Source organism: Phoca vitulina, unplaced genomic scaffold, assembly GCF_004348235.1.
Source record: "Phoca vitulina isolate PV1807 unplaced genomic scaffold, GSC_HSeal_1.0 scaffold68, whole genome shotgun sequence".
NCBI lineage: Eukaryota > Metazoa > Chordata > Mammalia > Carnivora > Phocidae > Phoca > Phoca vitulina.
The window spans coordinates 5,451,382-5,463,139 of NW_022589771.1; the positions used below are offsets into that span (position 1 = coordinate 5,451,382).

Sequence of the window (11,758 nt, forward strand, 5' to 3'; positions counted from 1 at the left end):
GGATCAGCTGGAGATACCAGGCCAGGGTGGGAGGAGGACGGCTGGGGGCCCTGGCGGAAAGACGAGCCTGGCACCCCAATGGCACCCCCCTTCTGTCCCCAGGCAACAAGTCCATCGTGTGGATTTTTCCAGACTTCTAGGCCAACACCCTTGAATCTGAAAGGGCTCAGGGACCTCTGGCTGGTCCGAGATGAGACAGTGGGGGACAAAGTCTGCTGAGACCTGGGGTGTTGGGGGGTACCTCTGTGACAGGAAGCAGTCCTGGTCTCTGACCTGTACCCCTCCTTCTCTCAGCAGCTGGTTTGGTAAAAATGCCATCTGCTTGTCCATGTCCTGGCCCCTGACGGCCCCTGCCCGCCTCCCTGCACCTGCTCTCAGGTGGGGCACAGCGGGCTGGAGGCAAGCGGTCGGCTGGAAACCTGAGCCACGCGCTCGGAAGACGGGGGGTAGGCGCCCGCTCCCCCAGCCCAGCTGTGCCCGAGAAAAGAGGCGTTTTCTGCTTTGCTGATCTGCCTGAAGGACACAACGCCCAGAGATGGCTCTCTCCCAAGTCAGTAAAGGACAAAGGCAAACACAAACAGCACTGGTCTTGCTGGCCCAGGGCCACGCTGCGGTCGGGAATTCGGCATATTCTGCAGCTGCGTCTGTTGGGAAACAATGCACAGCAGCCCTTGTCCTGAGGGCGGGGTTCACTTTCAGCCACGGCTGTTTCTGGGAAAAGAGAACCCAGTCCTCCCAGAGAAGCGGGCTTCATAAGGACTCAACCCTCCTCTGCTTCCCGTTGCTGCCACGGCCAAAGGTGATCCGTGCAGGGCGGCGCCGCTTTAAGCCCTTCGTGTTCATGATCCTGATTAATCCTCATAAGGACCTGATGAGATCAATACTGCAGCCCTCCTTCCTCTTGAGTGAAGTTCAGTGACTGCCCAGGGCCCCCCTTGGCCGGTCCCCGCCACGGCCGGTCACAGTGGTCCAAGAAGGGGGCAGGGAGAACCACGGCAGCTGTATGCACTAGGCTCCCGTGGTAGCTATAACAAGTTTCCACAAACTTTGTGGTCTAAAACAACACAAATGGGGGCGCCTGGGTGGCTCAGTTGGTTGAGCGACTGCCTTCGGCTCAGGTCATGATCCCGGAGTCCCTGGATCGAGTCCCGCATCGGGCTCCCTGCTCGGCGGGGAGTCTGCTTCTCCCTCTGACCCTCCCCCCTCTCATGTGCTCTCTCTCATTCTCTCTCTCTCAAATAAATAAATAAAATCTTAAAAAAATAAAAAAATAAAAAAAAATAAAACAACACAAATGTATCACCTTATGCTTCTGGAGGCTGGAAGTCTGACACAAGCCTCACTGGGCTGAATGGAGGTGTCTGCAGGGCGGGCTCCTCCGGGAGGCTCTGGGGGGAGACGTCCAGCTTCCAGAGGCCACCCCCCTTCCTGGCTCGTGGCCCTTCCTCCACTTCAAAGTAGATCGGCGGGGCCACCTCTGTGCCCCCATCACTCTGAGCTTCTCTCCCGCCTCCCTCTGCCACACTGAAGGATCCTCATGACTCGTTTGGGCCCCCCTGGGTAATCCAGAATAATCTCCCTATTTTGAGGCCAGCTGATTGACAGCTTCAGTTCCATCTGTTACCTTAATCCTTTTGTGGTGTAAGATAGTACACTCGCTCACGGGGTCCGTTCAGCTGGGGGTGGCGCGTTCACATCCGCGCCCTCCATGGCCCCCTTTCCCATGTACCTTGGACTGGCCGTCCCTGCCCCTGATCTCCACCTCTCCCTGCAGAGTGGGCTGGTGCTGGCTCGTACTGGCTCTGGGAGCCCAGGGTTACCTGGTATTAATAAATCCTATCAGTGTACAATTAAGTATAAGAAAACAAACGTAACAAATGCTCCAAACTCATCACTTTGTAATTACTTTATTACAAGTTCCTGTCACCTGCGTTCTGTGGTTATTGGTGTCTGTTGGACCCAAATGGCAGAAATTCTGACACTTTCCCCACCGCGCGTCTTGTCCCAGCTCTGCGTTCAGCGATGTCGTGGGGGCAGCTTGTGATTAGCCACGACTGGACAGTGAGCAGAGTGGACACGAGGAAACGCTACCAATCACGGCTGGACTGACACTTTTGTAGATTATCTAGACTTAAGAAAGTGATGGAGAAATTATTAATAATGCAGATGAACTGTTTGTAACGGTTGCATGGGGAAAAGCACAAAAGACCGTCAAATCATAATTGAACCGCGACCGTAAGTTGGCTACCAATACAATTTGGCAAAAGGATCGAAAGTGCTCTGTGTAAATTCATTGGCTCTATGGAATTTGCAGTAAAAAGTACCGTCTATTTTATTATTGTTTGCAAATTGCGTGCTACCCTCCCTTTACACCAGCAGAATGGAGAGTACGCGGACCCACGCATCTACGCACGCACTACCTTTTGCAGAGGGCTGGTTGTGAAACCCTCACCAGCACACTGCAGCCCCCTCCCCTGGCCTCTCCTCCCAGCACCTGTGTGCTGTGGGCTCACCCTCTGAACCACTCACACTTCCCAGAAGCTTCCCTGCTGGTACACATGCTGTTTGCTCAGTGTGGTGTGACCCACCCCACCCCACCCGGCCATTGCTCAGCGGCTCCTGCTTGGCCCTAGGGCATAGCCCGGGAGCCACCTTCCTCAGGAGGCTGTCCTGGCCCCGGGGGGTTGAGTGTTCTCATCGCTAGGCACGGAGCCTAGCGCAAGCCCTCCATGGCAGGTGCTCGAGAGATGTCACTCCATGGAAGGGTAGACTGCTCCTGTAAGGAGTTGGAATAATTCCTGACTCAGGCAGGACGTCCTGTCTCCCAGGACAGAAGGAAACAGGAAACTGATGTAGATGCAGTTTGAAGGAGCCCGGGCTCCCAGCGGGTGGGTCTTCTGGGTACATGGCTGGGGATGTCTGGAGGAAGGACCCCTGCCGCCTCCTTCAAAGCCTGCCATCCCTCACAAAGGGTTTCCTTATGCAGATCCGCAGGGGAGCCCAGGACTTCGGGCAGATTAGCTGCCTCCCCAGGGGGGATCCTGGGAACTGAGATCCTGCGCAGGTGTGCTGGAGGAGAAACAGGAATGGGGGTGAGGCAGTGCATAGGGAAGCAGCTCCCAGGGGAGCCCCCGGCACAGCCAGCCCAGATGTGGAGGCAGTCGGCGTGGGCCCCCCTCCTCCACCCTCACCAGGGCTCCGTGGCAAAGGGTGGGCGGTGCCCACAGGAGACAATGCAGCCTCATCCCATGTCATGCTGTCACGCTGCTCCCCGTGGCTGGGACAGGGGGCTGGGGGCGGAGGGGAGGCCAGATGCCATCCGGAAGGGATGCCAAGTCGGGTAAATAATGGCAGCGCTGGTGGCACCCTGCTGGGCCAGATGCTGGGCCAGGCTCTTCCCGCACACGCAAGTCCGTGAGGGCGGCACTCGGGATCACCCCATTTTACAGAGGGCACACCGAGGCTTGCCCCTGGTGAACGTCAGCACCTGGACAGCCTCTTGGGTCCAAGCCCTGAGACCACCACACAGCACTTGCTGAGTGTGGCCTTAAAATACTCGGTGCCCGGCCTGGGGCTGCAGACCTCGCACAGGAAGCCTGCCCGGCCCTCTGTCCTCACCGCTAGGGGCTCCTCGCCTGTCCCTGCCGGACCCCAGGTGGAGTCAGCGGAAACCACCAGGAACGCGCAGGAAAACTTACTGGCCTCGGGCGGGGAGGAGGGAGCGGGAGGGAGGCACGGCCCAGCCATAGAAGGAGCGGGTGCTCCCGGGCAGGGCCACAGAGCGGCCTCAGCCCCCGCGCTGTCCCCCGGCTGCAGGACTCACCTGCATTCCTTCAGAGTCTGCTGGGTGTGGCCGGGTTGCTGCGGCCACCGGGAGCCACCTTCTCCTACAAGCTGCAGAAATTCAGGACAATACGCCAGGGGCAGGAAGGGTTCTCGGAGCGGCTCCAGCTGGGAACATCGCCAGATTTTTCAGTGACCTTGCAATCACAGAGGTGCTTCCAGCCAGAGGAGCGGTGGGCTTCGAGGTGGCAACAAGGCTCAGGCAAAGGCCACCTGGGCTGTTGGTTTATCCTGCCCCCACTGGACCCACACACACACACACACACACACACGGACCCACGGGGCACACACAGCGCCCCCAGTGGCCACAATGGGGAGGCGCTGCCCCCTCCCTGCTCAGACAGACTTCCAAACATAACCCCTTCGAATTTTTTGAGTACTTGCTGCTATAATACCCTCCCTCCAACAGTCTCTTGAGGAAGGCTCTGTTCTTCCCCGTCATGTTCTGGAGGAGACCCCTGCGAGGAGGGGTCGGGTAAGGAGGGGTGGAGGTGAGGGGGTTGCGGAGAGGAGGAGAGGGCTGGGGCTGCCGTGGGATGCAGGCGGGCTTGGAGTGAGTGGGTGGTGAGGACAGAAGGCAAAGAGGGCCTTGTTTCTAGGGAGTCCGGCAGTGGAAGGCAGGCCAAAGCCGCGGCTAGAGACACTGCTGCTTTAAAGGAGGGTTCTGTTTGAGTTTGGGGCCAGGGGCAGGTTTGGTGGGGAGGGAGGGAGCAGATGCTGGAGAAATGGGGGTGAGGGGGCAGTCCCTGGGTGAACGGTGTCGGCAGGGTGGGGACACTGCCAGCTCCTAAATGGAGGGGAGAGCAGAAACATGTGGGTTCAGCGGGGAGAGTGTGGTGCCACGTGGAGGAGTAGAAAGTGGGTGGCTCGCTTCCTGGTGCAGCAGGAGCTGACGCCATGAGCTCGGAGCAAGGGCCTGGGCAGTGTGATGAGCAGTTAAAGATGGGGGCCTGATGACTTTCTGCCATCTTAAACATGTTTTATTTTGAGATCATTGTAGGTTCACGAGCGGTTGTGAGCAACCATTCAGAGAGATCTGAGCTCTCTCGGCCCCACCATCATGCCCCTTGCACGACTCCGGTGCTCTGCCATGTTTGTTGGTACCTGGGCTCTCCCAGCCCCTCTCCTGCACTCCCTCTCCCCCTGCTGGCCATGTTTCTGATGTTCTTGTCCTTGGCTTCTAAAGCTGTCTTTTACCTATCAAGAAGACCTAGCTGCCCACCTGCAGACTCACCTGGGAGGACTCCTGATGACCAGTCCTAATGTTTGGGCCTCAGGGACTAGCAAGGAGGTAGCCATCAGCCAGGTTAGTCAGGTGTCTGGATCTGGATGGGAAGGCAGGTTAGGGGGACTTACAAAGTGGTGGAACAGCCAAGAACAAAGTTAGAAAGGGCAGTTTCCAAGCAGCTCTGGGGGGGTCCAGGTAACTGCCCCTGGGCGGAGTTGCCCCCACCCCAACATCACCCTGATCAGGGTCCCGGGTGAGGAAGTTCCACTGACCAGGCTTGTGTCCAAGCCCCACCCGTGGCCAAGGGGGAAGAGCTCCTTGGTTGATGGTCCCCTAAGCCTGCACGCAGTGGCCAGTGGCCGAGGGCAGCCTTCTAAAGTCAGGGAGCTGCGACCAGAGGAAGGGGGGAGAGACAGGCTAATTTGACTCCGCAGACCTTAGTTCAGTGTTGTGCAAAATTATAGGTGGAAATGGAGGCCACACGTTCCAGTGATATTCACATGACAACCCTGGGGGGAAGAGCGAGTGGACACACGTGTGTTTGAGAACGCCTGGGGTGGACCCCATCTGATGCTGTGTCGACAAACTCAGAGGGTTGAAAACGTGTGACTCTAAGAACAAACAGAGCTGCAGTTCTCCGGGATTCTACTTAAAATCAAACCGACGTTTAGTCTGGGTCTTGCTGTGGGGAAACCGAGTCACAACCAGTAAGAAGCTTCCCTGTGAGATTCTACTTAAACTATGATGGTTTATTTTCTATAACTCGTAGCCTGGAGACTATGGTGTTCGTTTTACTTATTTGTGCTGAGACATCGTATTTCCTCACATCTCCTTCATTATGGGAAATTGGACTTACTCATCGACCTCATTATATTTAACACACAGAATCTCTTGTTTTAATAACCCAAGCTGCGACATAAAACAATGGTTTTAGATTTTCTCTTAATAGGGATAATCTCTGGTTCTGCTCTTACATAGAAAACAATGCAATGAAAATGTAACTGGCAATTAGAGCTGGTACCCTTTTAAGATGCACTGCACGACTTCCGGTTTAAAGAAGGTGGTCTAAGTCAGCACTCCCCTCTGCCTCGAGGAAGATGCGCAAAGAACTAGCGCAATAAGGATGGAAGCACGAACTCTCCCTCTGATGAGCGGAGGCCACACATGAGACCGCAAGCCGGGAGGCAGGTGGAAGGCACCCGGAAAGTAAGGCGTACTTGGGTGGAGAGATGATCCCACAGTGGCCGGTTTTAAAAAAGGCACCAAAAGAGCGCACGGCCAAGGGAGGGTGTCTGGAATGGACAGGGCAGGCAAGGCCAGTGTGCAGGCGGGGGGAGCTCCCTCAAGCCGGAGTTGGTTCTGGGGAGCAGAGCACGTGGGGCTGGATGAGGAGTTACCCGGAAGCCGTGTGTGGATACGGCACCTTGTTACAAAAAGAGAGAGTGTAACCTACAGCAATCCGAGGGAACTAAGGTCAAGCACATGTCAGGTTATATACGTAAACTGGACAGACTTAACACCTAAACCCCCAGGTCTGCACCCTGTCTAGAAGGCACTCCTAATCCCATGGGACTGAGGAAAGTTGAAAACCCAAAGGACGGGGAAAGCACAGGTAGTTAATGTAGGGCAAGGCAGAGTTTAGGAGCAAGGCCAAGAAGGGCTCTTTAGAATAATAAAGAATGCAATTTATAACAACGCATCCCAGCTCTGAATACTTAGGTACCCAAAATGTTTCAACACCTAAAGAGCAAAAGTTATAGGAAAGGGGATGGTGTGTATCCAGGGTCACAGTATTAACAGGAGGCATTTAAGAAAATAACTGTTACAGTTTACTTGTTAACTTTTTTGGTATTTCCCCCAGTATTTTACTATGAAAAAGTTTCAAATACAGTTGACCTTTGAACAACGCAAAGGTTGGGGCCACCAAACCCTGCCCGGTCAAAAAGCCATGTATAGATCCCCCAAAACTTAACTACTAAGAGCCTACTGTTGGCTACAAGCCTTCCTGATAACCTAAACAGTCAATTAACGCCTATGTCGTATGTTATATGTACTGTATACTGTATTCTCACGGTTCAGTAAGCTACAGAAAAGAAACTATTATTAAGAAAGTCATAACAAAGAGAAAATACATTTACAGTACAGTACTGTATTTAAAAAAAATCTGCGTCTAAGTGGACCTGCGCAGTTCACACCCATGTGCCTCAAGGGTCGAAGGGACAGAGGAAGGTTGAAAGAACGGTGCAGCGAACACTCCTAGAACCACCCACCACATCGGAGGACAGCCAGGGAGAGTGTGCGGGCTCAGCTCACTCACTGCCTGCTTTTCATGTCTTTCAACGGTTGGAAAACAATCAAAAGAAGAGAAATATCTGGTGACCCATGAAGACGATGTGAAATTCAAATTTCAGCATCCATAAATACAGACCCACTGCATTTATCTTACATGTGGTCTAGGCTGGTTTCTTGCACCAATGGACAAGATAAGTGGATGGATAGAGACCGTGTGGTCCATAAAGTCTAAAATATTTACTATCTGGCCCTTTACAGGAAAACTTTAACCAACCCCTGTCCTAGATTCTAAAATTAACATTTTTCTATAATGGCTTTATCACACATCTGCCCATCCCTCTAGTTGTGCATAATCCAGACTGCTTTTGGATGCACTTTTGAAGTTGTAGACATGAGTGCATTTCACTCTTTCAAGGCTCCAGCATGCATATCATTAATTAGGGTTCATTATTAGTGGGTTTTTCTAAAATTTACCAATGGCACAATGTATACAATTTAAGTCTAATCCAAACCTGTATCGAGACAGAGAAAGTTCCCATGACCTTTCCCAGGCCCTATGACCCCACTGGGACGCCCACAGTTCTGACTTTGGGTCACTATCGCTTAGTTCTGCCAGTTCGAGACTTCCATAGAACGGACTTGCATGCTACATACTCTTGCGTGTGAGGGCGCGTTCACGCTGCGTAACATATTGAGAATCACACCGTCTTGTGTCACGGTAGCTCTGGCCTTTCTACCGAAGGGTAGTATTCCACGGTTATTCTCCTGATGATATTCTCCCAAGCCGATTCCAGTGTTTGGTTGGTGTGGAGAAAGCAGCTGTTTCTTGTACAATCCTTCTGATGCTCTTACTTCTCTTGGGTAAGTTCAGTTTTATAAGACACTGCCAGACATTTCTCCAAAGTGGCTGCCCCATTCCCTCCCAGTGTATGAGATTCCAGTTCTCCCATGTCTTGACCAACAATTGGCGTTGCCATTCTTTTTCACTTTAGCCACTCTGGTGGGTATGTAATGATATCGTGTGATTTATTTGGGGTTTCCTGATTACTAATGATATTGAACATTTTTTTTGTGTGTGCCCTTTAGACATTTACCTATGTTCCTTTGTCAAGTAAAAAATTAGATGGATTTTTGCCATGTAAATATTTGTGCATCAACATTTATTTGCTCACAGATGAACATTATAAGACTAAAGATTCAGTATTGTGGATATTTTTTTGACCCTGGCACAATCAGCTACAAATAAATAGCTCTTTAAAAATTTAACTTTGGGACGTCTGGGTGGCTCAGTCGGTTGAGTGTCCGACTCTTGGTTTCGGCTCAGGTCATGATCTCAGGGTCATGAGATCCAGCTCTCCTTCGGGCTCAGAGCTCAGCATGGAGTCTGCTTGAGATTCTCTCCCTCTCTCTCTCCCACCCGCTCTGCCCCTCCCCCTGCTTGCACGCACTCTCTCTCTCTCTCAAATAAATAAATAAAATCTTTAAAAATTTTTAACTTTATTGAGGTATAATTTACATAGTCAACAATGCATCCATTTTAAGTGTATATCCAATGAATATGATGTGAGGTAAGGTTTGAGGCTCATTTTCCCCATCATATGGGCATCCTGTTGTTCTAGCACCACTTGCTGGAAAGACTATCCTATCCCCCATTGAATTACCTTTGTTGGGATCTTTGTGGGAAACTGACTGAATATGTGAGGGTATTGCCAGATGCTCCATTCTGTTTCATGAACCTATGTGTCTGTCTTGACACCAAACTACAAGTTCTGGATCACAGTGGCTTTCTAGTAAATCTTAAAATCAAGTATCATAAGTCCTCTAATTTCATTCATTTTCAAGAAAATCTGGCTTTGCTCAGTCCTTTGCATTGCCTTATGAAGTTTTACAATCAGCTTGTCAATTTCTACAAAAAAGGATCACCAGGATTTGGGGGAAGAATTTCTGTAGGATCAACATGATTTCTTCCTAAAGTGTTTAGTAGACTTCTCCAATGAAGCCATCTGGGATCAGTTTTCTTTGAGGAACGTTTGTGTTGTTGTTGTTGTTGTTTTTGAGATTTTACTTATTTATTTCTGGGGGAGGGGCAGAGGAAGAGGGAGAGAATCTCAAGAAGACTCCCCACCGAGTGCAGAGTCTGAACACAGGGCTCAATCTCATGACCCTGAGATCATGACCTGAACTGAAATCAAGAGCCAGATGCTTGACAGACTGAACCACCCAGATGCCCCCTTTGAGGCATATTTTTAACTACAAATTCAATTTCTTTGATATAGGGATATTCAGGTTATTATTTGTTCTTGAGTGAGCTTTGATATAATTTGCATTTTTTAAGATAGTTGTTCATTTCAAGTAACTTGTCATATGTATTGGCATAAGTTGCTCCTAATATTCCTTTGTTATTTTTCTAATTCTTATAGTATCTATAGTCATGTCCTCTTTATAATTTCTGATATTGATTTATGTCTTTCATCTTTTTAAATTTCTGATTTTTCTGGCTAGAGATTCATCAAATACTTCAATCTTGTCAAAGAACTTAGCTTCACTTTCATTGAATTTTCTGTTCTTTTTCTATTTTCCAGTTCATTGATTTCCACCTATTATTTCCTTCCACCTTAATCTGTATTTGATTCACTGTTATCGTTCTAGTTTCTGAACTTGCAAAATGAGATTGCTGATTTGAGGGCTTTATTCTTTTCTTAGGCACCTAAGGATCAAAAGCTATACATATCCTTTCAAGCACTACTGTAGAGACATCCCACAAATTCTGATATGTTGTGATTTCATTTTCATTCATATTTTCTCATTTCTTTTGTGATTTCTTCTTCAGCTCTTGGGTTATCTAAAAGTGTGTTATTTAATTTCCAAACATTTAGGAGATGTTCCCCATACTTGTCTGTTAACTGAATTCTAGTTTAATTCTTTTATGCTCAAAGAACAGATATTACATAATTTGAACCAGTTTACGTTTATTACCACTTGGTTTATGACCTGGCACATGGTCTGCCTCGGTGAATGTCCTGCCTGTACTTGGCAAGAATGTATTCGGCAGCTGTCAGGTGGTATCCACAACTGTGAATCAGGCAAGTTAGCTGATACAGCATTCCTGAGTAAAGGTGGTACTGTTACTAACTTTACTGAGAGAGGAACACTGAAATCTCCAACTGAAATTGTTGATTTGTCTGTTTCTCCTTTTAGGTCTGTCAGCTTTTCCTTTATGCATTTTTGAAGCTCGGTAATTAGATGTGTACACAGTTAGGACTGTTATATCCTCATGATGAACTTATTCACTTATAATTCTGAAATCTTCCTCTTTATCCCTGGTGATATTCCTTGTTCTGAAGTCTACTTGGTCTGATACTCACAGCACACTAGTCTAGCAACTCCCGTGCCTAGTACCTGCATGTATATCTTCTCCTATTCCTTTACCTTTTAATCAAATCCGTGTCACTATATTTAAAACAGGTTTCTTGTAGAAAACATAGATTTAGTTTCTGCTTTTTAGCTCACCTTGATCATCTCTGCCTTTTAATTGGCGTGCTTGGCCCATTTATGTTTTCGATGATTTGGGGGTTGGGTTTACATCTATCATCTTGTTCCTTTTTCCATTTTTTCATCCCATATTTTAATCAATTGAGCATCAAGTATCTTTATTATTGTGGTGGCAGAATATACATAAACACACATTTTAAATCGAGTACTTTGGGGCGCCTGGGTGGCTCAGTCGTTAAGTGTCTGCCTTCGGCTCAGGTCATGATCCCGGGGTCCTGGGATCGAGCCCCGCATCAGGCTCCCTGCTCTGCCGGAAGCCTGCTTCTCCCTCTCCCACTCCCCCGCTTGTGTTCCTGCTCTCACTGTGTCTCTGTCAAATAAATAAATAAAATATTTTTTAAAAATTGAGTACTTTTCATACTTCATGCGTCTCCACTTTGGACATCTCCAGTTTGAGCGCTTATTCGCTGTTCGTCATTGCTTTGTTACCTGGCCACTCCTTTGTTTCTCATGTTATGCTCTACTGCGTGCGCCTCTAACGGGCCACAGTCCACGGTCAATGACACCGCACCACTTTACCTGAAGAGCTGAGACCTTGCAACCAAAACTGTGTACTTTTGTTTTCCCCACCCTTCCTTTGTCATATTGTTTTCACACATTCTACTTTCACACGTTACGAGTCCCACAGTACGTGGTGATCACGGTTTAAAGCACGTCTTTTATTTTATTTTATTTTCTAAATTTTATTATGTTATGTTAATCACCATACAACACATCATTAGTTTTTGATGTAGTGATCCACGATCCATTGTTTGCGTATAACACCCAGTGCTCCATGCAGTACGTGCCCTCCTTAATACCCATCACCGGGCTAACCAATCCCCCTTCCCCCCTCCCCTCTAA

General features: G+C 49.3%; 1 long non-coding RNA gene across 1 annotated transcript in view; it reads right to left on the reverse strand.

Moving 5' to 3' along the window:
• Nucleotides 1-2,681: 2,681 nt before the first annotated feature.
• Nucleotides 2,682-11,758, reverse strand: part of LOC116624595 — a 13,720-nt gene continuing 4,643 nt past the window's right edge. The window contains exons 2-4 of the long non-coding RNA XR_004297921.1: nt 5,078-5,168; nt 3,824-3,951; nt 2,682-3,069 (exon numbers count right to left, since the gene is read on the reverse strand). This is a non-coding gene — a long non-coding RNA (uncharacterized LOC116624595). The remainder of the gene's footprint in view (nt 3,070-3,823; nt 3,952-5,077; nt 5,169-11,758) is intronic.